The sequence below is a fragment of the Desmodus rotundus genome, chromosome 13 (assembly GCF_022682495.2).
Source record: "Desmodus rotundus isolate HL8 chromosome 13, HLdesRot8A.1, whole genome shotgun sequence".
Taxonomy (NCBI): domain Eukaryota; kingdom Metazoa; phylum Chordata; class Mammalia; order Chiroptera; family Phyllostomidae; genus Desmodus; species Desmodus rotundus.
The window spans coordinates 7,811,777-7,834,219 of NC_071399.1; the positions used below are offsets into that span (position 1 = coordinate 7,811,777).

Genomic DNA, 22,443 nt, shown 5'->3' on the forward strand with positions numbered 1-22,443 from the left:
TCCCCCCACCCTTTATAACACCGTGACAGGCTGAGAAGCAGCCAGACCTCTCGAGACCCCATCAGGAAACTATGCAGAACAGGAAGCTTGACCCTGACCACACTGCCACCAAGGGGAACCATCCTCAATAACCCATAGAGGGACCTCCAACTACTGTTGGTACCAGAGCTTTTTCTGAATTTTTACACATCAGTGAGAGCATAATATTCCTTTGACTTAATTACAGTAGAGCTTTGTTCTTTCTGTACAAGAACTCGTTAGCCACAGGGCCCAGGGAGAAAACACAGAAGCTGTTCTAAGCAGACCTGAAAAGAGGAACCCGGAGCCACACCTGAAGGGCAGTCTCAGATTTTTAATTAATTTCAGTATAGTTCTGGTATTCTTGGTGGCTGTTCCTCATGTTTTTGTAAATGAGTTCTTTCTGGATGATGGGTTTCACGTGCTCTCACTGCGAGGGGAAAACGGGGCTCTCTGTCTGAGCGGGAACCACTCAGCGACCCGAGCCTGCAGGAAGTCAACGCAGAGAGAGGCCTAACCCGGGGCTGGTGGTGGATGGCGGCTCTGCGGACCACCAGCAGCAAGCACCCTGCCACTGAGACCAGCACTTGGGAGCAGAGGGGACGGGGCCTCAGTGTTTTGTTGCCAGCTCTGGGGTTCCGAAAGAGATTCAGTTGTGTGCGAGATATTGTAGCTGGATGATCCACATTGTGTGTTTGTTGACTTTTATCTTTAGACTGTAAAAGGTTCTCATTGTTAACCCCTGCAGGCACGTGCCCAGCAGCAATAAAGTCACACAACTGGGGGAGGCTGAGACACCTAGCTGAGGGCCCGCTCCCGAAACTGCTTAGACCCCACCTTGTGTCACTTCCCCTAGGGTCGAATCCAGAGGCAGGAGTTCATGCTCTTTGCCCTCTGTCGCTGAGGGTCAGAGTGCACATCGGACACTGGTGGTGACCTGCATGAGCGCTGTCTGGGCCTGAAACTCGGTCCACAGCAGCACAGCAGCAAAGCGGAAAACAAACCCTGGGTACAAGCCTGCTCTCTGAGTTTCCAGGGCCAGCGGTTGGAATCCTCACCCACAGGACCAGAGAGCAATGATGGCGAGAAACAGGAAGCCAGAGGCCTGGGTACAAGCCTGTGAGTTACTATCTATGCAGCCTGAGTGGGTTGGCCTCCATTCCTCCTCTGGGAAAAGAAGGAGGGGTGGGGGGTCATTGTGGTGGAAGTGAGGGGGTCTCATCCTCTGTGCAATGCCTTCTACTGAGACCGTGAGTGCTAGAAATTGTGTTAAGTGCAGTGGATGCAATTGTGAGCACTAGAAATAGACGCTTGGCCTCATGGCCATGTAGGCGCCACTGAGAAGGGAACACACAATAATAACAGCGTGATAACTACAGAAGGACAGGAGAAATTTACCATGCCAGGGCCCCCAACACCAACTGGGGGCTGGGGATAGCCTTCCAGGACCAAATCTTCTTGATTAAAAAAACCTCAAGGCTGAACCGGGGTGCTGGGGGTTGGCAAGGAAAGTGTTCCACTGGCAGAAGAGAGGACTGTAGGTGACCCGGACCCCAAATCCACACCCCAAGAAGGTGGAGGGTAGACCAGTGGTTTCCCCCCACCTCCACCCCCACTCCCACCCCCCACTTCTCCTAACCGTCCAGGCCTACGGCCACCAGGGTGCAGGGGCCCCATGCCCGCTCCCTCACCTGCAGACGGGCTCTAAGGTTGGACCTGCTTCTACTCCATGACCTAGGAGGGGAACCCTTCAGTGGCCCTGAGGCCTTATCTGACCCCCCCAGTTTGTTGCCTTTACCCATTCCTGACTCATCCTTCCTCCTTCACTAGCTGAGACCCTGCAGCCCCTTGGGGGCTGTTCCTTGTGGGTCCCCAGCTCCTCTTCCCTTCTCTTCCTTTCTTTGAACTGACCTGGCCGCCCGCCCCCTGGTCACACCCTCTCCTCCTCCCACACTCCAGCGTCCACACAGCCGAAAGACTGAAGAAGCTTTGTGCTGCTGGTCCCACTCTGGAGCTCTGGCCGGGAGCCTCCCGCCGCCCCGTGCTGCCGGGGACCCAGCCTCCTGTCCTCACAGTCACTCTCCCTCCTTGAATGACTATTTCACAAAGGCAGTGAGTCCTCAGTTCACATCTTCAAGCACTTCTAATATTAAACATCAAAATAAACGTGAGCTATACATACATTGTAAAATGATGAATAAAAAAAAGTTAAGAGCCTTCTCTTCAGCCCGCTCATTCCAGTTCAGGGTCGCGGCCATCGGAGCCTCTCCCAGCAGCTTGGGGTCGCGTGCAGGACGCACCTCAGACAGGACGACACCTTTCCATCGAAGAGCCATGCACACCCACACAGACACTCAGATTGGGACCGTGTAGACACGCACATTCACCTCAGGTGCACGTGAGTGGGATGTGGGAGGAGACCAGAGTCCTCGGAGAAAACCCACACACATGGGGAGATTGTTCCAATGCCACACAGACAGTGGTCCCCCATGGTGATGTATTGGTTTTCTATCTAAGTTGTAACAAAATGATGTCATTCATGTTATTTGAAGACCTGCTGCAGCCCCCTTCCCAGACTCCCCAAACTGTTGTGAGGGTCCTATGAGGATAATCAGCAGTCCGATAAGCACCACCCCACATCTGCGCACCTTCCCAAAAGCTTTGTCCTCCCCTCCCCTTGCTCTGGGTGAGCTGTCGGTGCACCTACCTGAGGCCAAGCCCTCACTTGTATCCTAAGCGGCCTTGAGTGAGTTCCAAGTCAGAAGAACCCTTGCAGCATCTTCCATGCTCTTTTAGATGGCTCGCTTTGGGGAGGCCATTGCCAGAAGGAAGTGCTGCCCCAAGATGGCTATGCTGTGAGGAAGCCCACGCTCACCATGGAGAGAGTCGCTGGGGACAGAGAAGCACCCAGCCAGCCCCGGGCTCTTCCCGTCATCTTGTCCTCCGCAAGGACAAGTGATGAAGAAGCCTCTCGTGTCCAGTCAAGTAAGTGCCTTCAGGTGACTGCAGCCAACATCAATTGCAGTGGCAGGAAAGACCCCACAGGCAGAATCCCATAGTGAGCCCTGCTGAGCCACTGAGACAGGAGAGGCACCAATGTATAGTTGTTTGAAGCCATCAAGCGATAGACGACCAGAGCAGAGGCCAAGCTCCGAGGTAGCCCTCCGTGCACCAGCCGGTACTGCAGCGAGACTCGCCACGTGGCTCAGCACAAGTACGCTCTGCCTGAAGAAAGTCCAACATGAGAGATTTTGTTTAAAAGAAGTAAATTAGGGGCTTCTAAAATCATTGTCTTATTAGAAGTGGAGTTTCCAAGGCACTTGTAAGCATTATGAAGAGGATAATAGCTACTTATCAGAACTCTCTGAACAGAAAAATAGAGAAACATCGGCAGTAACTACCTTTTAGAAATAATTAGGTGCTGAAGTAAAGCACCCTAAAATGTATAGTGTGAGTAAGTGAGAAAATTATGCAACGGCCAAAATTGAATTCACACACAACCTTTCAGGAACAAACACAGATATTAGGTCTCATTAATTAATTATACATGTATTCAGAAATTAACTCCCAACCTCAGTAATTCAAGCCACTTCAATCCCCAACCCACTCTAGCCTCTGTTCGCCAGCCTAGGACATAACCAAGGAAAAGCAGGACTGGAAACTGAAGCTTCCAGGCTGGGGGTCTGCACAGGCCCACTTCGCTGGACAGTTGTCAGATTTTTGCTTTATCTAACATCTCTGAAATGGAGCTCCTACCGAGTACGCAAGGTTTCAGGATTCCGTTCAGTTGGAAGATCCATTAACCCACGAAACTGTCAGAAACCAGGTGGGAGTACAATAAAGTTACGTGATTTTAGACAGTGTGGAAGATTATAGGAGATTCAGGAAACATTTACCCTGTTTGTTTGTAAACCAAAGCCTTGGCCCAATTCTGGAGTCTCAACAGAGCACCAGCACTGTCCAAAACCAGAAAACAAATGGCCTTCTGGTTAGGAGCAGGAAAAGGACGGTTCTTGGTGCGGCTCAGGCTCAGGGACACCAGGCTGGAGGGCAGCGGGAGGCCCCCAGGCCGCAGTTGTGATGAGCACGGTATGAGTAACCACGAGGTGTTAGAATCCTAAGAAGGAAGCACCGGCTGTGAGGTTGGCCTGTCCCGTGACTGGGGAAACTAAGATGAAGGACGCTTTGATGTTTTTCTTTAAGGCTTTTGCTCAATAATTCAATAAGAAGATCCATTAACCTATGTAGCCATCAAAATGCCTCAGGACTAGAATGAAATTACACGCCTTTTAGATTTTAGATAAAGACTTGGGGAATATGTACCTCATTGGTTAATTGGCATTTCCCTATAATCAAAGGAAGGGGTGAACAAGCGAGCCCTCCAAATAGAGCAGAAAATCGAGGTGGGTGAAATCTGTAAGTAGGACTCCCTTCCTTACTAGATTGTTGTTTACCTTTTCTTTAAAAAACTGATATCCTCCGGTGATGTCCGCAAGAGAAGAAAAGACTGTTTCTGACTAAGAATTCTTCTGCTTTAAAAAGTGCTGGCCATGCTTGGATGTCGAAACTAAAATGTAAAATCATTGCGGCAAATGGATTGGTTCATTGGAAAGAAAACAAATCAGACATCTGGAGCTTTCAGCTCTGCCTTCAGCTCAAGCAAGTCTTCAGGGAAGACACTCCAGGCTCCTCCGGAAGGCAGAGGGCAGGAGGGAAGCGCTGTTGGTTATGAGCTTTGGGGTGTAAGAAGGGTGAGGCACTTGAGTAGCGAACATTTCAGAAATGAGAGAGATACAATAAAAGAACTGGTGTGGACAAAGGATGGGATCCAGGCCACTGAGGAGACTGAGCCAAAAAGCCCACAGGCATGAATGTAGTCAGAGAAGATGAGGGAAAGGTCGGGACGGGAGCACATGGGTTCTCAGCTGCTCTTCCGTCAGCAGCAACAGCAGCAGGATGAGCAAAGTGAAACCGTCCACTCAGAATAAAAATTAGCCAGCAGACTCGAAAAGAAAGATACTTCAGAGTACATTGTAATTTCTTGTGCTTATTTTGTTTTTGATGAATACTTTTAGTATAAGATTCAGAAGGATGGCTTTATTAATAAAATATTGCTGATGATTTCCTCCAATCACAAATAATGAAGGAGAAGACACCACCAATATCAGAAAATGCTTTGGGGACATTCAGAAATTATACAGCTGTGGTCACCGATGGCTCTCTGACCCTATAGGAGCTGGTGGGTTATAGGCAAGGGGGTGTGGGGGGGGCGGCGGGAGGGGTGTGCTTGGTGGGCTGATGGGTTTCACACCAACTAAGATTCTAATCGCCAATCATTCCAGTGTAAGGCAGGGGGTTTCGACTCAGTTCTCAGACTCCTGCTCAACTCAACTCAATTGTGATACTGTCCACCTGCAGTCGTCATGAGGTTGCTCCAGACAGGGAAAAGAACAAAAGTTACCATTTCTGCGATGCCCAAGACTGGAGCGCACACGAATGCAGCACCCTGCAATGGGAGACCCTCCAAGCAGAGCAGCTCTGAAGCCTGGGAGGCCTGAGCCTCTAATGCAGAGGCTTCGGCGAAGGGCTTGCACAGGCTGTACTTGAATTTACATGGATTATTTGTAGTTTTGTGTCTCAAATAACAATTACACTATGCATCTGCAAGCAGATAATTTTAGTTCTCTTTCTGCTCTGTATGCCTTCTGTTTCTTTTTCTTACCTTATTGCAAGGGCTCGGGTCTCGGATAGAAATGAAGAGGCTGGACGTCCTTATTTTGCTCCTGATCTTAGGGAGAAGCGCTCACTATTTCACCACCAGTATGATGATAGCTCCCTGTTTTTGTAGGTTCTCGTTATCAGTCTGATGGAGTACCTTTTTCTCCCTATTTGGCTGACAGTTTGGGGGTTTTCTTTTATCACAAGTATTGAATTCTTGCTAAGTACTGTTTTTGCATCTATCAAAATAATCATATGGTATCTGTTTTCTATTCCATAAATATAATAAATTATACAAATTGATTTATGAATGTCAAATCGACTTTGCATTCCTGAGACAAAAATATACCTGGTTATGATATTCATCCTTTTTATATATATCGCTTGATTTGATTAATATCTTGTCAAGAATTTGTTTATGTTCATGAGAGATATTGGCCTCTAAGATTTTTTGTAATGTTTGTTGAGCTCTAGAATTAGAGCTACACTTATCTCGTAAAATGAGTTAAATGTTTCCTCAGACTCTCTGTTCAAAAAAAATTTTTTTTTCTTAACTATTTGATAGAATTCACCAGTGAAATAATATGAGCTTATAGTTTCTCTTCTGAAATTTTTAATAACAAATTTAATTTCCTTAATACATATATAGGGCTATTCAAATTTTCTGTTTTATCCCATGTCAGTTTTAAGTTATTCAAGGAGTTTGCTCAATTTCATCTGAATTGTTGAATTTGTTGGCATAAACTTGTTTGTAATATGACTTTGTTATTCTTTTCATGTTTGTAGGATCTGTAGTGATAGCCCCTCTTTTGTCCCTGATAGTAGCGATCTGTATTCATCCATGTTGTAGCATATACCACCACTTCGTTTGTTTTTATTGCTGAATAATTCTTCATGGTATGGAGATAGCACATTTTATGCATCCATCTGAGTTGTTAACATGCTTCAGCTCTTACAAACAGTGATGCTGTAAACATCTGTGTACAGGTTTGGGTGAGGACTCCTCCAGTTTTGACATTGGTTTGCTATTCTGACCCCAGTTCCAACCCACTTTCATTTCCTCGTCACTGTGTGATTAAGTGAGAGCCTCCCGTCCCTGGGAGGAAAGCTGGTCATGCAGCCTGAGCTGGATTACACCTGGGGTGAAATCTGGAAACTCCCCAGACACCTGGATGCTCAGGCAGCCTGGACCTGGACCCTGAGCTGCTGCAGCAGGTGCAGAAAGGGACTCAGGAGGTGCAGAATTTTATGACTTGTTGAAAACTCTTGCTTAAGAATTCTTGTGTAATGGGTAATTATTCAATTTATGCACATGTTGTTAAGCTATGTGACGTGCCTGTTGGATTAGCTCTGCTCATGCGCACAAACACACTTTCCTCCCGGGGAATCTTTAGGAATAGCTTGTTAAATTCCGTTCTGGAGGAAGAGTTCACCCCTAAGCATCCATCCCCTCCTCCACAACCTGTATTGACTCCAAAGGACAAAATGGCAAGAACGTACTTTTCTTTCACATCTGTATCATTCACCTCACCCAGAACCACATCTGAAGTCTGCAAAGTTTCCTCCTACTAAATGAGAATTTGGCAAGTCCCTCACTTTTTATTTTCCTTTTAAAGGGCATGTGGGTATAATTACTGAAAGAACTTTATGTGTGATAATAGACCAGGTCTTGAATTGGCTTAATGAGAAAGGAAGGAGCAGAAGGAGGTTAACTACGTGTGAATTTATAGATGTTTTGGTGTCTGGAGCCCATGTAAATAATATATCACCTCCCTGTAAATATTAACTCTGCTAGAGTCTAGGTCTTTAAACGCAAATTACCAGGCACGCCAGGGAACAAAGAGATGCTCTGCTCTTAATGATCCTTCAACACCAGCTCCAGGGATGTAGGACCCCCCGGGGAACTCCTGGAATGTGCATCCTTACGAAGCTGGTTTTCCATGTTGCACAGTTTGTAAAGGAAAAAAGAAAAAGAACCTTCTCCATATAACATAAAAACTAAAACAGTCTAGCAATTAATCTTTTAAGAGCAATTACAGTAATTGCTACTGACCTGGAGACTCCAGGCTATTAAACTTTCAGTAGGTAATATTTTTTAAGGTAATCAAAGTGGATCCTTTGGCCAAGGTTATTAGGACTAGAGGCAAGGCTTGTCTGGGGACACTCAAGTCCTTCTGCTGTGAATGCAGACCCAGCCCAACTCTCTTGTCTCCGCTGGCCTCTCTGAAAACACCACTGGCCTCAGCACTTCCCACTGGGGCTGCCCCTGTGCCACCAGGCGCCATGCCCAGCTTGCTGGTCCACAGGCTCGACTGTTCTCCCAGTGACATCACTGATGTCTGGGATGCGCATGGTTCCCAACTGACAGGACAGTCACCTGTGCCCTCAGGAGAGCATCTCGGAGCACTCCTGCTTCAACCCTGGGGCCTTTACAGAGTGTATTAAACAGAGAGGCATGGAAACATGGAACCAACTGACAGCTGCCAGAGGGGACGGGGGGAGGGGGATAATGGAGGAAAGAAGGAGAAGGGACTAGTCCCACAAACATGGACGACAAGGTGAGAACTGACTATAGGATGGGGGTGGGGGACTGGGTGGAGGAGGGCAGAGGGGGAAAAACTGGGGCAACTGTAATATAATAACAATAAACAAATTTTTTTAAGTAAATAAATAAATAAATAAAGCAGAACTTTCCATTTTTTGCTCCTAACCATCTCTCCTCTCTCTCTAGACACGTGTGTGATGGAGAGGGGAGCAGCTTAGAGCAGCAGTCCTCACCCACAGCACGGGAAGCTGGCCCAGCCCCCGTCTTCCTGCGGGTGAGTCTCTTCCCAGGAAGCTCCTGGCTTTGCAGAAGGAGTTCTGCTGGTCCCCTCGCCAGCTCCGCGGCAGGAACCAGCCCCGGCCCTTCCTGGTTCGCTCCTCAGTTCGGCCACATACACTTCTGCTGAGCCTGTGGTGCCTGCCCGTGGTGGGCTGCAGAGGTCATCGTCCACATGCAAGCTCTCTGCGGGGTCTTACAAATGGCTATTTTTAGTAAGCTTCTGTTTTTCAAAAATTGGCAACTGCCTGTCCAATGGCTCCTTAAGGTACACATGTACTACCCTAAGGAATTATTTAAAATAACTGAGACAGTCACTTAAAGGGTAACTCGTTGCAATAGCCCTGTCTTCTAGCAGAGTCTTTTTGCAGCTAATGCTACAGCTTTATCCATGTTTTGGATGAGCCTAAGAAAGAACAATGAATGAAGGCTCTTTGCTGGTAAAGAGGGAGCTGTTGAACCACAGTCTTGAAAGCAAGGCTCAAAAGGAGTCAGGCCTCCCACCAACAGAATGGGAGGGTAAAAGCTGGTTGGGACGCTCACTGACGGGACGTGCGCCATTTGCTGAGTGCGGCAGGAAAGGTGGTCACTTTTGGTTCCTTAGGGAAACCGTTCTAAATGGCACCACAGAAGGCACTCTGTGTACCATTTTGCTGCACCGAACCTTCTCTTGAGCTCTCCTACTTTTCCTCTGCTGCTGCAGAAGAGTATCTTGAGCTGCTTCTGGAAGGATTCCAGGCAGTTCCTCAGGGAAACAGACAGACACCGGGAACTGGGCGCCCTGCAAACTGCAGCTGCTTCTCGGAGGCTAGGAGAGTGGCCCGTGGGTCCTCAGGAGGCTAGGAGTGCCGCGCATCCGGTTCATCCGTCATCCATCATCACGAAGCACCTATCGTGAGGTGCAAGCGTGGCCAGTTCAGCTGAGCCTCACAGACGCCCTCCCTCGGCACCCCTGGGAAGGGGGGGAACCCTAAGTTAGAAAACTGTGGTGCACCACCACAGGGGCCACTGGAGGTCATTTTCCTGGCACCACCTTCTCTCTTCGACACGGTTCCTGACCGGGCTGTTTGCACAGTGTTGCCTCACCCTGCTACCCTCCCAGTGTCCCATGCAGAGGCCAGTGACCTGTGAAGCCACAGAAAACCGTTCTCTCCAGAGTGTCCCCACCCACAATGCCACTCTTGGCCTTCCCACATGTCCCAGGCTACCTCTGCGACAGCAGCACCGCCTCCGTCAGAATTGTGGCCGGGGCAAAGGACAATGTTTCTGCCCGTTTTGAGACTCTACTAGATATTGAGCCCCTCGGCCGGGTGCTTCATGCGCAGTATCCTTTATGCTGACGTAGCCCAAGGAGGTAGAAATTGCCCAACTCCCCCATATGATAAAGGAGAATTTGAGATTTGTAACATTTCCCAAGATTTCGTAATTAATATGTTGTGGAGCCGAGACTCAAAGCCTATTTAATTCAAAGAAAATCATTAGAAAAACTGTGATTTGTGTAGAAATACAAACTGAATTTAAAAGATTATGCATTTTCCTTTCTCCACAAGTACAACATGTGAACAATCCTGAAGGGCTCACCCACCTAGAAGACAGTCCCGGGAAGCCACCTAGAGGAGCCCTGATTTTAGGGGTCAGAGAAGAGGGCCGGTCGTCTAGGGCGGGTGCCCTCATTCTATTCGATAGTGACAAGCTTGCCTTGACATGTCATTTCCGAGGAATTCACATGCTACACACATTCGCATATTGATGTGCCCGGGAAGCTGTGAAGAAGGTTCGTGTGGCCGTTCACTGCCATGAGGCTTGTCTTTGAAACTTGTCCCCCAAAGTCACCTCTAGCAGAGTCATCAAAATCCAGGTGGACATCCTGCCTTGGGTCCTTGTCACTCCAGCTTGGGGAAGGAGGAACAGCCAGAATTTATTGACTCAAATCCTGCTCACCTGGGAAAGAGAAGAAAGAAAACATCACTTTCTTTTGTTATTTAACACCCCTGGCTAATTAAACAAGAATTGCCATTTGGACTTAGGGGAAAATAAACCAAAGGGGAGGGGATTGTGTTTTAGGTGAACCTTGTACTTAACACACAATCCTCCAGGCCTTTCTTGTTTTTCTTTCTTTTTTTTAAGAACAAACTGGACTTAATCTTGCCGGATATTTGAGGAGAGTCAGACCCGGTAAATCTAAGCCATTGGCAAATGTTATTGTCTCTTGTATAAAAGGTGAACAAAACGAGAGTACAATCTGCAAATCTGCAAACAAACCGGGCCATCCACAGTAGGCGTGCAGCAGAAACACACCGGGAAACCATGACTGTTCCCAGCAACCAGGGTAGACTTCTGTGTTTTCAAAGTCGGAATGGCACAAAGTCTCTATAAAGCGTTGGTCCTGCCTGGGACGTCTTTCTCATGCTTCCGTGCAGAAATCACTGGACATAGCATTTACCCAAACACTTCAGTGGCCCTCTGGGAAATAAAACTCTCATGACTTACCTCTGGGCGAGGAGCGAGGACCCCTGGATCCTACGTCCTTCAATGATGGACACTTGGACCCTGGCTGCCCTTCATGGATTGCACCTTGCCTGCACTCAGCAAGATAGTGATTGCATTTTCAGGTGGAACTGGGGCTTCGAGGAGTGGAGGCCGGGCAGGGATGCCGCACCAAGCCCAGCCCCACCCCCAGCCCTCTGCCACCTCCTGGTGACCCCCTGCCTGAGGTGTTGGCAGCACACCCACCCTACTGGCCTCCAGTCTCTTTGATGCCCCCTCTTTGGCCTGATCTGACCCCACCTGGCTCCTGTCTCACCCTTTGGCATATTTACCAAGTTTTCCACATCTTAAAAGTCTAGCTCTGCTGCAAGTAAGTACCCTGGTTCTCTGGTGAAAGCCTGAGAAAACCTCTCATCTACCCACACAACGGCTCAGTGACCTGAAGGCACAGACTTTCAGGTGCCAGAGATGGAAGGACAAGTAATTAATTGTAAGACTGGATTTAATCCGTCTCTCCCACTGCAACAGAGGCAAGCAGCCAAGGCTGCTTAGCCCTTTGTGGTTGTTTGCATCTAAACAAAAGTAGTCACCACTTTCATCAATGGTTAATTAATTAATATTTCCTGCATGCTTATCAGTGGCAGGGCATGATATTAAGTCTGCCTGGGGCTTTCCACAACATAGAGGATGTGAAATTGCTGATCTCAATGAGTGTGTGATAATAAGCAAGACGTGGCAATTAATTGGCAGCTATTTATGAAGTGCCTACTTGGCAGCAGCGTTTTGCTAGAAGCTTGTATAGCACAACTCAGCAACCACAGGAGAGGAGCTTTGCAGTCAGAGGCTGTCTCCACAAGCTTGAGTCTGGCTTTGGAGGACTGCCAGGAGGTTGGGGAGTGTTTGCTCCAGCCCCCTAACAAGGGGCAGCATCTATTATCAACTCTCCACAGTGTCCAACCAGGGGCAGTACATCCCCCACCCTGGGGGTGTTTTGAACATATACAGGAGCATTTCTTACTTACTTCTGGTTATTCCAAATTAGCATTTAATGCCTGGGGTCAGGGAGGCTAACAGCCTATGATGTGTTGGACAGTCCCTCCCAACCAAGAGCTTTCCCACTCAGAATGCCCACAGAACCCCTGCTCTCTGTAAAATAAGCATTGATGAGAAGGGACTTGTATACACACACGTACACACTCATACGTTATGTCTGCCCGGGTGCGTTGTCAGGTCACGGCTTCCCCAGGCTACACCACGATGCAGCTGTGACGAGCATGGAGGTTGGCAACTAGGTTCTGAGCTGAGTGAGCTTCCTGCCTTCCTGTGCTGGTGCCAGACACCCGTCTCTGAGCCTCGGTGCCCTCGGTTTGTAAGAAGGAGAGCAACCAGCATGGTGTGGGGAGTGCAGGGACAACCAGCACGGTGTGGGGACAAGCTCATGTCTGAGGGCAAGAGGCTGTGATTTTAAAAAACAAACAAATAAGGCTTCAAAAGTGAAAGTACCAAAAGCCATCATAACAAGAAGTAAGCATTTATCATTGGGATTGCAGGGTCTAAAGCGGAGAATACAGGACTGGGGAGGTCAGTGTGCAACCGTAGTTAACCTTGAGGTATGACCGACTTCTCAGGCCGCTCGCGCTTGGTGACCGAGTGTGGTACATTCATGAGGGTCCACGCAGCCCCAGCACCAGCACCTTTAGTTCTGCTTCACTGCACTGTTGCATTCCAATTCTGAGAAGCTGCCAAGTGTGGGGGGGCGGGCCGGGGGGGAGGGGGGCACAGGGGCGGGTAATGCCAGAATCAAGTATGTTTGGGCCACACTGAGCGTTCAAGTCAGTTTTGTTATTATTCACTGCAGAGAAATGAATGAAACTCGTGTTCTCCAAACATGAGGTGACTTCCCCAGGATCCTCCAGTAGAACCGCTCCTAGGTCTAGACCACAATTCCGGGGCAATTTTGTGTGAATGGTAAGAGCTGGGCCTTTGAGTCCAACAGACTTGGGCTCTACAACCATCAGAAAGCAAGCAACGCATCTGCCACTATTTGCAGTCTTCTTGGGAAACCCATTAACATTGCTCGAAAAGAACTAGTTCTCCCTATTCACGTTTCCAGACGAATATTATAAAATGTCCATTATTCCCACATTAACTTCTAGGTTGAATTCTATAGTCAGAACATCTCGTAATATCAACAATCCAATTTTTAAAAGGATTAATGACGGTAGACATGTATTAAATGGTATTTAAATATACATTTTATATTAAACATATACACACAATAATTTAAAGATATGATACCCATGCAGCAGTGGACAAACTAGTGGAAGAAAAGGTGGTTATGTGATACAGCAGTGCTGAAAAAATACTGAAGGCCCATTTGGAAAGAAATTATTTATGGCCACTATTAATTTGACCACTATTTTCGCCATAATACAAATTACAGGTGAATTAAAGCAATAAAAAAAAAAAGGTCACAATAAGAAAATTAGAAAAAATGGCTACATATTTATATGACAAATGGGTGGTAAAGGACTTTAAAATTATCTTTTAGGAAGAAAAAGATCAATACATTTCACTACATAAAAATGTAAAACTTGGAAACATGAGATTGATTTAAGGCACCCTACAATGAACTAGGAAATGACAGACAAGGGGTTACTGTTCCTTCATTCATTCAGCAAATATTTACTGAGTGCCTACTACGCGCCAGGCACTTCCTATGTGCTGGGCATGCAGCAGCAGACGATGTGGACAAAAACACCTGCCCTGGCAGCAGAGGGAGCAGACAATGATTCTTAAGATGGCCAAGAAACCCTGGACAGAAAAATGAACAAAGGCTGCGTGCAGACAATGCACCTAAGAGAAAAACTGAGCACCAGAGAGAGTGGTTCATGTTGTTCCTTCCCAAGTCTGGCCCAAGTTCGGTAAGCAGGCCCTGCACTGACCATCCAGCACCCCTGTGCGAACCTAGCCTCGCTCCTGCAGCTGCAGGTCAGCCAGCAGCTGGCCACTCTGTCCACAGCCTCAGCCATGCCTGGCCATTCATGCAGCCTAATTGGAGTTTCAGGCTCTGGAGCCAGTGCCCCGTTTGGGATCCTGCTCCTCCACTTACGATGACCTTGGACAAATGGTCTAACCCCCCTATGTCTCAGCGTTCCTCATGTATGGAGTGTGGATTAAAGCAGGACCCACCGCCAAGGGCTAGGGGGAGGACTCCATGAGCTAACGCAGGTGCAGGGCCTGGAGCAGCGCCTGGTGCGGAGAAAGCACCCAGTAAATAACAGTTTTTATTGGCCTCCTTCTCAGGCCACCCAGAGGCAGTCTCCAGTGACAGGCAGTGGTTCTGGGACAGGAGGAAAATCCACTTCCCATAGGCAAGTGGGAGTGGTACTCTCTGTTCGGGACCATCCCAAGTTTTGAAGTAACTGCCCTCACCCTCGTGATGAGACTCCTGTGCAAGACAATTCCACGTGCACAGTCCTGGGAGAACTCAGGATGAGCAATCTCTTGCTTTTCATCACTTTCATGGACATGTGGGTCATAGTTTTTAGGTCCAGGTGCATTGCACTGCATACTTTCCCGCTGACTTTTCATGAACTAATTTCTGAGGGCTCACCAAGTTCTAATAAACCCCCATTGTTCCTCTCTCAAGCCAACAGGAAGCAATAAAAAAGATTTGACAAAAGACCTCCTGAATAATGAATGAAAGACAGAGATCTTGTTAGCATTCCTCCCACTGTCTTATTGGAAACTATCCCTACCATACACACATTTATTCTTCTGCCTTGGCCTCTGCCAGCACCTCCCGTGGTAAATGCCACCGTCCCTGGGCAGTATGTCAATGAGCTCAGTCCTGTCTCTACAGTGGCACTAGGTAGCAAAACTACAGTTCTCCAAGGTGCAAGGGAGAGGTGAGATTCATATTCCAAGTGGCTGATGTGAAATTTGAAGGGTCTCTTAGATCCTTGGCTTGGGAGCAAGGCCATGAATAACTAAGATTTTCGAAATGTCTTTATTACACCTACTCCTTATAAAGCACCTCAGGAAGGAGAAAGTATTGCATGGAGAATTTTAACTCGAGTATAACTCTAGTGCTATTCCTGTCCACAAAACCAAGATACATTTGAGAGCACAATAGCTATTGGCCATAAATATGGATTTTTCAAAAGCATACACTATACCACAATCCTTGTTTTCAAATTTGGAATTCCTTCTCCTAACACTAGCCCTCTAGGTTTGCAAGCAAGAACGTTATAAATCAACAAAAATTCGTGTTCAGGTATATTAACACAGTTGTAAAGCATAGACAAGATGACATGTGTATAACCTAATACATAGAATCAGCAGACATGCGGCTTGGAACAGGACCTCCTGTCAGAGATTTCATTTTCATTGTACCAGGTCCCAGCTTCACCTTTTTTCCCCTTAGCCCATGCTCCCTTTCGGAGTCCACACTTACATGAAGCATTCACATAAGGACATTTGTGCCAAGAGAAAAATAGGTAAAGAACTACGGGCTCAAGAAAACCCCACTGAGACAACCTGCAGGCCAGTTACACAAAAGAGGGACCAGACTGGCTCAGACAGCAGGACCCGGCTGGAGATAAGCTGTCCTATCTAACAGGACAGCAACTACTCGGTGATGGCCAACAGCTGTCATGCAGCTTGAGGGGTCCAGTGACCCAAGATCTTCAGAATTGTCACCACAAGCCAGGCTAGCAGCATGGGGCATCCCAGCACAATCCTTGACTGAGGGTTTTCCGTGATGCCACATCACAGGCCTAGGAGAAGGTGGGGTTTCAAAGGACGAGTGACAGGTAGCCTATAAATAAACATGTAAGTCCATTTTAACACCCAGAGTTACCTGAAGCACAAGTTAGATTTGTCTTGGGTAAAATGTGTCAGGTTAAAGAAGTCGACACTTCCTACGTCCTTCCTGTTCCTCTTTCCACTTCCTGTGCCTTAATTTTCTTCTCCCAGATCAGTCAGTTCTCTCCCTGGTCCAGATACATCATATCTTGATCCAAGCAACTCTCAATTACCTACGCTAATAATTTATATTTGGTTGTGAAACGCATTATTCTATTTTCTTAGTTTATTAACAATATTATCCTTAAGCGAATACTAAAATTAGTCTTAAGGAAGCGATGTCACCTCGTTCTCACACCCAGCAGGACTTCCTTCTGTCACAGAAACTCCCTGCTGCTTTTCTTGTCTGTCTGAAGATGACAGCCCCTGCCTGCATGCGCCGGGGCTACTTTGGGACTGACCGCAGGGCACCCAACCTGGGGGCTGACTGTGGAATGGGCTTCTGCCTCATCCCCATCTGCTCCTCCTACACGTGTCCATCTTGCCGTGTGCAAGAGCTAGACAACATCGATTTTATAAACAAGGAGTCATGTCCTTGAAACAGACAGACTAACAGCTGGAGCATCCCTGTGGGTTCAGCACACCCAATGTGAATCCTTAAGGAATTACGTTTTCTCAATGACGTTTCTCATACAGCAATAGAGTAAGTGAGGCAAGGGCGGTATAAAATCTAAGAAACACAACGAATACTCTGAAAGTAAAGGAACATCATCGGGGAGTTAGCGACTGATCAGGGTCTGTTTGGCCCTGGAAACCAAAGACATGTGAGCTGTCGCATTAAAATAATAATATGTGAGCTTTGGCCTCAGGGATAGAGTCTAGAACACGGAGCAGTCAGGTGACTAGGGAATTCCCAACTTGCTACTGTAACCCAGTAGTAAGAGGATGAAGAGCAGGAATAAATGCTGCTACCGGAACAGAGTTGTGGAAGCGGAAGAGTGGACCGGAAAGGCCAGGCAAGGAAGGGCACTCAGGTCCTGGAGAAGTGCATGCACAGTGAAACCATGGGGACAGTTTCCGGTGTGCCTGGTGAGGGGACACTGGGCTCCTGAGGACGCTGGGCCAAGCACATGGGGCTGGGACAAGGGGTACAGGTGGGTGTGATCGGGGAAGGATACAGGTGGGCAGAGGGGAGAGAGGGCAGGTGTGCAGGTGAGAAGGCTGCAGAGGGGGCAGAACTTGGGTTCCGTGTGGGCTGAGTGGCTCAAGGTTGGTGAGCAGCAGTCACGTGAGCTAAGAGGGTGAGGAATGGGGGTGATCAGGGCGGGACCCCAGGGAGGAGCCTGCGGTCCAGCGCCATCCAGGCCCGGTGGGGAGAGGAAAGAGGCAGGCGGGTCGTTCACTGAGAAGGCACAGAGGATAGAGAGCTCCCCGTGAGTACAGCAGAAAACATGGGACGCACACGGGCCCGAGCGTCTGGAAGGAGGGGAGGCTGAGGGCTGCGGACTTATAAAGCCACAGATGGAGCTGCGGGCCTTGCTGTGACTGGGGCAGCCGGGCCGGAAGGGAGCGTCAGCCACCCGGCCATGCCCCCACTGGCCGGCCCCCCAGCCCAGGTCTCCTGAGCACACAGGGAAGGCCAGAGCATCCAAGACCGGTGGCCAGCACTCCTGGTCCCCGTGGCTGCAGACCCACAACCAGGGCCCTCTGGCGGCCACTCGCCCTTTAAGCAGCTGGCTTCAACCCAGCAAAGCCAGGAGATCTCTATCCTTAATCCTTCATTTGTTAACTATTTTAAGAGTGTGTGTGGCGGTGGGGGCGGGGGGGGGGGGGTTGTAAGCATGTGTGTTTCATTTCCTTTATTTAAAAAAGCCCACTGAGCCGGCCGGGAGAATTAGCCAGCAGGCTGGGGAAGGAGTCAGGGATCTCAAAATTCTAGGGGTAACAGAGACTCCTAGCGATGACAGGGAGCACAGGATCCCCACAGTTCCCGAAGTCCTGCCCGCCTTGCTCCCTGCAGCTGGCCTTTCCCTGGCCGCCCATGTGGCTGGAAGAGCCTGAGGCTGCTTCTCAGTCCCCTGGGCAGCACTGCCCTGCTCGGCCCACCAGCCAAGTGCAGGGACAGTGGACAGTAGGGCTGCATTTATGCCTATCACCTTGAAGGTCCTTAGGAGACAGGCGCACAGATGGATGATAACATGCTATTTAAGGTTTACCAAGTCTCTGCTCTGCGCCAGGCACAGTGTTAAGCGCTGTGGGCTACCTCCTTTACTACTTACCTCACACCTCCGAGGGGGTTTCTATTGTTATCCCCATTTTACAGGTGAGGGAATGCAGACACAGAGAGGTGAAGGAACTGGCCCAAGCTCACACAGCTCAGTTCGTTGGAATGTTGTCCCAATATGCCAAGGTTGCAGGTTTGACCCCTGGTCAGGGCACACAAGAATCAACCGACAGATGCATGGACAGGTGGAAAAACAGATTAATGTCTCTCACTCTCTCTCTCTCTAAAAAGAATCAATAAGTAACATCTTGCCAAAGCTACTAAAAAATGGGACCCTTGAGTGTGTGCTCTCCCACGGCCAGAGGACCCTCATCCCACTGTCTCCTTCCTCGTCCGTCCCCTGCCCAACTTCCCCTGGGCCGCCCACTTCCTTCTTTTTTTTAATTTTAAAAATCTGTTCATTGACTTTTAGAGAGAAAGAAATATCAACGTGAGAGAGAAACATTGATTCGTCACCTTCCATATGCATGCTGACTGGGGATTGAACCCACAACCCAGGTATGTGCCCAGACCAGGAATCAAACCCCCAACCTTTTGATTAATGGGACGATGCTCCACCCAATGGAGCCACAGTGGCCAGGGCCTTTATTCCTCCTTGATTAGCTAAATCTTACCCACCCATCAGGGCCCGCTGAAAATTCCACAAACTCTCCCAGTCCTCTGAGCTAAGGTATCTCTGACAGCCTGAACTACACCTACGACAAACTTTTCACAGGCTCATCTGGCCAGAGTTTGATGGAGATGAAAGAGATTCTCAAAGGAGGAATTCCTGAACCCCAAGTGACTTCCAGTGATATCCCTGGACTCTCTTGTCCCTTTGGATAGAAACTCTTCAACAACAAATGTTCACCGCATCCACTGTGCTTGATGACTTCTCCGTGGGTGAAGGCCACTCGGAGCCCCTGCTGCGGTGGAGGCAGGAGGGTGTCTGTGTGAATGTGAGAAAGAAATCAGTTCCATGCTTGCGAAGGGAAGAAGACCGCGGGGAAAGTGAGCCTCATTGGTCAAGTGGGTGGCGGAAAGGCCCCTGTGCTTGTTGGCGAGGAGCCTCTCTCACCCTGCGGCACTTGGTACGTTTGCGTCCTTCATGAACTCTGTGATTGGCAGGCGCCACCCACCGACATGCTGGCACTCTCCTCTTCACAGAATGGCTGTGGGAGGTACCATGTCACTCAAAATCGGTCTGAGGCTGGAACGAGCTGGGCACAACCCCCACAGTGGCTTGGCAGCATTGGGGAGGCAAATGAGTGGCTTCTGTTGAGGATGTGATACACAGATGTCCACCTTTGTTGGCACCTCTCCCTTCCTTGTCACGGGCCTCAGAGGCAAAGGCCTGGTCTGGCTGGGCCTCACGAATATTGATTTCTAAGACTTTTGAAGCACAATAAAAGACCAAGAAACAGAAAATGAAATGCACCCCAGTAATAATAATCTGCCTCTCACACTAACAACAGGGGCCGGAATTCTTCTCTGTCCCTGTAATGCAGGCCCTCGGGGCCTCGGCCTCTCAGAAACACTGACTCGTTAGTTCCGGCTCACTCACATCATTCCTCTGGTCCCCACATGTGAGTGCCGGGCTGCTTGGAGCCCCCTGAAACGCCAGCACTGAGTCTTCCTGCCCTCCTGTCCGGCCTCCCAGAAGGGGCATTGTTCAAGCTACCGGCAGCCTTCCTTTCCTCTGCGAGCTTGGCCACACTGAGGGGAAGTAGTCCTAGAGGTGGGGTGGGAGAAGAAAGGTGGATGTGAGGTCATATCCCTCTGGGCTCAGGTCTAGTGGCTGTCCCCACTCAGCCCCAACTTTAAAGGATGGAGGCCAAGAGTAACAAGGGGGACAAGGAAGGCGGCAAGAGAATGAACGGGGAAAGCCAGCATCCTAGCTGTGCTGTTGGAAACCACGGCCCCATACTCTTTGATACACCTTCTATGGAGAGGTGGGGTCTCTGTCCTCTACTCTTGAACTTGAGCTCAGTGACTATTTAACCCATGGCACGTAGCTGATGCAATGTTAATGTCAGGTGAGCTTTGAGATGGTTGTCACACAGCCACAGATCAACATGCCTCAAGGAACCCCAGGGAGGCATGCAGGCCCTCCCCAAGGCTCACCTTGAAGCTGCATTTTCACGGGGCTGTATTTGCACATTCTTATGCAGATGCTCTTTTATAGACCAATTCACATAGCATTTTCAAGTAAAAACAGCTTATTTCTAAATATGCTTTTATTTCTTCTTTACATAAGAGAAGTGGCTTTGGAAGAGGGTTGGCCCCACTTCCCTCAGAGTCACCTGTGCGGTTTGCATCGGTGACTGAGTGTCCCGTTTGGACCCGACTGAAGCAGATGCCAGGGCCTCCCCATCCCGGCTCCTTCAGCGCCACCCGGTGGCAGCAGGGCGGAACATCGTGCGCGCTCACGGGGCCTTGGTGAAACAGCCCTTTGTCTTCAGAAGGTGCTCTTCCTGCTGAAGCAAGCCCGGGTGTTGCAACCACCAGAGGGGCAGTGCTGAGAAACAAAGCCCTGATTTTTTATAGCAACAGTGGAAACCAGACCCCACTTCCTTCCTCCAGGATTAGGGCCTCATTGATGCTGGAGGGGGGGGGGGCGGGCATCTTGCTCCAGGGTTGACCTGCAGCCTCCCCTGCCCAGGCAGTGCGGGCGGAGAGATACTTAAGCTCTCCCAGGGGTTTATCGGAGTTTTTTCTGTTCGGGTGACCAAACTGTTACAAAGGACTCTCTTACAGGTGTTTCTTTCCTTTCCTTTTCTTTTCAAGTTTCTTTGTTTTTGTTTTGTTTTTTTTAATAACATGGAGCCTGAATTTCCCTTCCCTGCATGGTTGAGAGCAAGTGAGCTTGGGGGCTTGTAGTGAGTGACACCTTAACTGTCCTGTGCCCCACCTGTTGGGGAAACAGTGTCCCCTTTGCCACCAAAGAACCTTGCCTGAACAGCTGACGTGACCATGTAAATCTATACAGCTGGTGCTAGATGATACATTCAATTTCCCCTAGAGGAATCCAGGAGAGACTTTAATTCTTAGTTACAACTTCAATCACTTAAACCTATCCGTTAAAGAATAAACTCTTTAATACCTGAATTCTCCTATCAGTCCCACATTTCGTTTTGTCTTATTTCTATAGGGTTAGATTACAAACTAAAACAACGTAAGATACAACAGCTACGCAATTTTGGAAGAAAGGCAGGCTTCTGCCTCAGAGCCTGTCCCCTCTAGAATGCCCAAAGAATAACCCTGCTACCCTCTGCCAGGCCAGCCCGACCCTAGGCTGCGCCCAGAGTTCCTTCCCACCCAAAACACTGTCCGCTGGGAAACGCAGGCAGCTGCAGCATAGTCATCCAGACATCTTCCAAGAAGAAGAGCCCCTAAGAGCCAGAGCCAGCCCGCACCTGCCTGTCCGAGAGCCCGTCTTTTATTTCAAAAATTCTCACCCATAATTCCATGCGCTCTGGAGGCGTTCAGCTTCTGAGCCAATCCCGTCCTAGACTGTTTACTGTTGCCTGGGCAAACTCCTCCTACAGCCCCTCCCTACTTCTCCCCAGTGATCTGATCAGATCTCTCTGTGTCCTAAGGATTGTTTTGAGCTGCAGGCAATTGAGAATCCACCATGCAGGAAGAGTTCTCTGCCCGCCCCCCGTACCTCCTACAAGCAGAGCGTGATGTCCCCCTCTCTGGTTCCAGGATGAAGAGAACAGCCCAACTCACAGGAGGTGCAGGGGCCGCACGGAGATGAGCCGCAACCTCACTAAAAACCCCTGTCTTCCATTGTTTCCTGCTTCCCGCCCCACATTTGTCGTCCCTGGAAGCCCTAAATCCTGACTTCAGTCACTCTCCACAATTTATGTTCCTCTGTAAAAGTGGTATATAAGCCCCCATGTCTAATCACTTCTTTAGGGTTTTTACTTCTCTTTCTGTGAAGCCAGGCACACATAAATTTTAAAATAGTTTCAGATTGCATCTCTTTTCTCTTGTGAACCTGTCTTTTGGCAGGTAAATTCACAGGTTGCTGTTACCGGCTGTAAGAGGAGAGAGGAAAAGGGGTTTTCTCCCCTTCCCTACCCCTCACAGTCAAGTCCTCTGAGTTCCTTCCCCTTCCCCAGGGGCCTTGCGTGGGCAGAGATGGGACCGTGCTTGTTCTTCCTACATGCAGGATCCTCTCAAATCTCTATTCCACCGTCAACCTTGAGGGAACTTCTCCAAGGCTCTTACCACTCTGGCACCTTCCACCTCTTTCCCTCCAAAGACCTCAAACTATGTCCTGTGCCCCTAAAGAAGTTATCTCCCACAATGTCCACCGCGA

General features: G+C 48.9%; 2 long non-coding RNA genes across 2 annotated transcripts; one reads left to right on the forward strand and one right to left on the reverse strand.

Moving 5' to 3' along the window:
• The first annotated feature begins 978 nt into the window (after positions 1 to 978).
• On the forward strand, positions 979 to 21,211 carry LOC123479988 (uncharacterized). The gene is made up of 4 exons (XR_006655835.3): positions 979 to 1,137; positions 8,468 to 8,555; positions 18,550 to 18,635; positions 18,853 to 21,211. It is a non-coding gene; the product is annotated as an uncharacterized lncRNA (long non-coding RNA).
• Positions 10,000 to 11,128, reverse strand: LOC123479989 (uncharacterized). The gene is made up of 2 exons (XR_006655836.2): positions 11,048 to 11,128; positions 10,000 to 10,498 (listed from the first exon to the last, which is right to left on the reverse strand). It is a non-coding gene; the product is annotated as an uncharacterized lncRNA (long non-coding RNA).
• Positions 21,212 to 22,443: the final 1,232 nt, after the last annotated feature.